Raw genomic sequence first — 5,167 nt, 5'->3', positions numbered from 1 at the left:
AATCAACTTCATGAGGTAGGTTATGAGTACAAGCAAGGCTTCATCAGTGAGGATATGGTGAAGAACCACCTTCCTCCACCCAGAGATGACACACTCATCCTCCTCCCATGATTCAGTTCTCATGCAAATCTGTATTTCTTGATCCTGCTCCAGCACTGCACATTTTTGTCTCCCTTATTTAATACATCTGATCTGATTCAAATCATCAACACGTTTTCAGAGCTGCATGAGCTGCTTTTAAATAAGAGAGACAAAACAAATGTGCAGCACTGTGGTTCCCAGGACTGGAGTTGAGCTCTACAAACAGTCATCACTGTAGATCCACTCCAACAGAAGTCATCTAATAAGAAAAAAAAATCAAGAGGTTATTACCAGATGTTGCATTGATTTGAAACTGCATGATCCCATTAATGCTGTATTTAGTCAGTAAAACAAATTTTAGGACAAATAATTTATCATCCATGACCTGTTTGCAGATTACTTGTCTCCATGGCCAAACATTTCTGCAATAATTTTCATTGACCGATATTATACTTCATAGAAATTAAAATTTCAGGTTGTTTAACTGTGTTCAAATGCTGTCTAAAATCATCTCTGGCTCATAGAGATACAAGGCTTGTTCGACTTGAACCGGCGCTGCACAGACCGATCGGTTTATGACATCAAAGTACCGCGAGAGCAATTCAAAAGCACAAGGAGCCGTCTACATTCTATTCGCTCTCTCGCGATACTTTGATGTCATAAACCGATCGGTCTGTGCAGCTAAATGGCTAAATGAATCATGTTTTGAACGAATCAGTTGAATGAATGATTCTTGAGTCACTCACTTGTTTCGTTACTGAATTAATGTCACTTTATCGCCAACTACTGGCGTCTCGATCAATAAAATCTCCAGCAATAATCTGACAGTCTGTCTGGAACTCACACACAAAAGTCTCAATGCTGTTGGACTGAATATCAACTTCAGAACTTGCTGATGTATTACTATATCTTATGATCTGCTGTGTGTAAATATATATATATATCCGTGGATTTCTACCCTTAGGAGGGCAATTTAGGTACTTTCCCAGTGAAATTAATTCTCTACTACACGACTTGAAAGCGACAGAGCTTTTACCATGTGCAGGTGTTTAAAACCCATGTCCTCCTACATCTGCTGTTTTCATATATTATTGCAGACACACTTATTGTCCACAAGGGGGAGCAGCTGACACACTATTCTGATCTGATCTCAGGCTGGGTCTGTTTAATCAGTAAATAGACACTATTAGACACAACATTTTAGCCGTAATATCAGCCATTGCACTGTTTTATAGATTTAGACAGTCATTTTGATAAAAAAAATAAAATAATAATAGTAATGATTTGTCTTGATCTGTCCTATGTTTCAAATACCCAATCTTGCTTTATTTTAAAAACTGCTTAAACCTACTTGAACTGACACAACAACACGAGGGCATTTGTACTTTAACTGTGAACAAACATGATGCATATCATTATAAATAACTATTGACAGACAAACAGCTACTTTAAACATATAAATAAAACTTACAAACAGAAGAAAATCGAACCGTATTTTATGTGTTTACACTTTCAACACATGTTTGAGTTCAACACATTTCATCTGTTTTACACCACCAGTTGAGAGCTGATCTGGTTCATTTTCTAAAACTGGTAGATCTATGTTGCTCTGCTGGTCAAGACCGTGACAAAATCATAGATATTTCGGAAAATATATGAAATGGATATTTCAGCCTCACCTACAACTGGCCGCCGCCTCGATCATGCCGTTTCAAACTGAAGTGCAGTTTTCCATCCGCTCCTCTAGGCGGCGTCAGCGAGTTTCAGGTTCAGTCTGACAGCTTCTGATGCTTGACAACATGACGCTTGTTACAGTGGCCACAACACGTGCACACCGTTTAAACTACATAAACTGCAGATGACAGTATTTTAATGTCACTCAACGACACATATTTCAGCCCATAAACAAACAAATCACACACACGCTGCGATAAAGTTCAGGAAGCAAAGATGTCACGCGAGCGACTCAACTGTCATGTAAGTAAACTCTACAGATAAAGTGCTTTTCTCTTGCTTTATCTTCTTATTAAGACTTTAAGTCATTATTCTGTGCTCTTAAGTCATTATTTAAGTGTTTAATTAGTTATGTGTTGTTGCTTTCTTCTGATATTTCATAGCATGGCTCATGTCAGTTTATTTATACTCATATTGATGATTGAATGTTGCATTTATTGTGACTATAAAATGAACGAGCATGAACTAAAACGCACTAAACGTTCATTTAGTTGTGGTGTTTAACGTTAAGTCTTGTTATTTGACAGTTATGAAGGCTATAATGAAGGTCATCCTCTATGAAGGTTTATCACAGACTTTGTTTACATTCTGCTCTTGTTGAACTCACTGTCAGACTTTTAGAAGAACGAGTGAATCAGTTGTTTTGCATTGCCTTTATAATCTTTGAATGAATCGCCCTCTGATATTCATATTATGAAGTAAAAATCATGTTTTTTCTGTTGTTGCAGTCTAACCTTAGGTAAAAACCGATTACCTATAATCTATTAAATAACTACCTATGACCCGTTAACACTTAGATTTGTGATCTTATTTTTCTTTATTAATTGTTTATAGTGAATTAAATCTAATCAACCTTAAAACTTACAAATAATGTACAGTACTGTGCAAAAGTCTTAGGCATGTTAATATCCCCACCCCAAAAATGTCCCCAAAAATGGTTGTAAGTCAGTTATTTATATCTTTTGCTGTAGTGTGTCAGTAGGAACTATCAGCTTACATTTCCAAACATTCTTTTTGCCATTAATTGTAATAATCCAGTGAGATTTGTGTATGCACAAGGAATGATCTGATCTCACCATCATCGAGTCCGTCTGTGATTACATGAAGAAACAGAAGAAACTGAGACAGACTAAATCCAGAAGAACTGCGGGAACGTCTCCGAGACGCTTGAAAAACCTTCTGCAAAGCTACAGTACGGTGAAAAGTACTGGCACTTGTGTTAAAATGCTGTAAAGTGAGAATGCTTTCAAAAATAAAATCATAACTTGAATTTATTTATGATTTAACTTCTATTAACAAATCCAAATCAATATTTGGTGTAACGACTCTTTGCGTTTAAAACAGCTTTTGTCGAGGTACACTTGCGCATAGTTTTTCAGGTAGCTTTGCAGAAGGTTTTTCAAGCGTCTCGGAGACGTTCCCGCAGTTCTTCTGGATTTAGTCTGTCTCAGTTTCTTCTGTTTCTTCATGTAATCACAGACGGACTCGATGATGGTGAGATCAGATCATACCGGCTGTTGTCAGACTCCTTGTGCATACAGAAATCTCACTGGATTATTACAATTAATGGCAAAAAGAATGTTTGGAAATGTAAGCTGATAGTTCCTACTGACACACTACAGCAAAAGATATAAATAACTGACTTACAACCATTTTTGGGGACATTTTTGGGGTGGGGATATTAACATGCCTAAGACTTTTGCACAGTACTGTAGAAATTGCATTAAACAAAAAAAAAAAAAACGTGTTTTTTTATTTATTTATTTATTTTTGGTCAGCACTCACAACTGAAGGAGGGTGTTTGTTTCTATTTCTTATGTTCCTGTAGTTCTGTGGCCTTTAAGACAGTAACTTAATTAAAAGAACAGTAGATTAAACAAAAAGATTATTATTGATCATACTATGTATTATATTTTTTGCACTGTACGGTTTTAAGACTTTCATTTATGTAACCGATAACATTTAACTATTGTTTAGACATTAAATTGTGATGTTTTAGTTATTCAGTATGTAGTAATGTTTGTGTTTGTGTTTCCTCTACAGAATACAGGATGTGTTTGGAGCGTCCAGTCATCAGAAGCAGAGCTCTGGGGCGTGTGGACAGACATTCACTGTAATGATGGACTTCTGCTGATGGACAGGTAAGACTTGTAACGTGTGAATGTTGTTGTTTGGCACTAAACATGTAGGTTCCCATCAATTTCTTTTTGTAGGGTCACCCCTTTGAAAAGCAAATGATGGGAACCTAAGTGGGTGTGGAAGGGACGAGGGGGTGAAATTTTTATATAAATAAATTTTTTTTTTTCTCGTTCTGTCCAAAAAGTATAACCCCTGCTGGTGACTGTGACGGAAGCTCCGGGGGGAGACCGCTCTGGTATCCCCCTCCTTTGGGCGCGCCACTCATACACACACCACATTCACTCATATCGCAGAGATCTGGCTGGGATTGAACCAGCAACCTCTGAAACCGTGAGGCAGCGCTCTTACCTGTGAGCCACAGATCTCTTGCTGAGACATGTGCTGGAACTTATATTTCACTTTTCTCCTGAGTTTCCAATAAAGCAGTTAAAGAGAGATTTGAACCCGTGTCTTCATCACAGCCTTGTCCTCAGAGAGTGTGTGTGTTTATCCACTCGCCCATCATGGATTTTGTGACAATGACTGCTTTTCAGGACAACTTGTCTAATGAGAACTATTGAAAGTCAGCAATAGAGGGATTTGAACTCAGGACGCTGTGGTTGAAACACAACTCTTTATCTCCTGAGCCACTGAGACGGCTGATGCGGTGAGTGATTTGAACAGGTTTGATCCAGAGCTTTGTGTTAAATGATGAATAACGTTAAGAAACGTGGGATTTGAACCAGGACTTTCTGGTTGGTAATGGAGACAACTATCCGCTGAGCCACAGAGATTGTGATGCAGTGATGTTGTTTTAGATTTAAAGTTTATCTTAGCGTATGTTTAAGCTGGGTAAAAGATGATCATCTTTGATTGATAATTCATTGACTACTCAGTCCAGGAAGTATTTCTTTAGATTTATTATTCAGTTATGAGAAAACCAGATCTATTCTTATAGAAATGTTTTTTATTTCTATATGAGTCATGTGTGAATTACTATTTAACATTGAAATATGCAAACTGATATATTCGCTAAATATACGCTGTAATACATTTGTTATCATTTAAGTTATTTTTTGTATTAACTGTATCAGTATCTGTGTGTGAGTTTTGTTGTCCTATTGTCTTTCTAAATAAATACGCAAAAAAGTCAATCTAAAATGATTTTCGCCCTTCTGTGGTTATTTGTGTGAATTACACCGTTGCAAACCGAGTCTAATGAACTTAAAAGAGT

General features: G+C 37.0%; 1 long non-coding RNA gene across 1 annotated transcript; it reads right to left on the bottom strand.

Annotated features, from left to right (window-relative positions):
* Positions 1–271: 271 nt before the first annotated feature.
* LOC307156673 lies at positions 272–1,834 on the bottom strand. The gene is made up of 3 exons (XR_013820771.1): positions 1,765–1,834; positions 828–889; positions 272–340 (listed from the first exon to the last, which is right to left on the bottom strand). It is a non-coding gene; the product is annotated as an uncharacterized lncRNA (long non-coding RNA).
* Between the last annotated feature and the right edge of the window lie 3,333 nt (positions 1,835–5,167).

Source organism: Squalius cephalus (assembly GCF_949319135.1).
Source record: "Squalius cephalus genome assembly, chromosome: 4".
NCBI lineage: Eukaryota > Metazoa > Chordata > Actinopteri > Cypriniformes > Leuciscidae > Squalius > Squalius cephalus.
The sequence above is the reverse complement of the archived record's forward strand: the minus strand, read 5'-3'. Positions and strand labels throughout refer to the sequence as shown.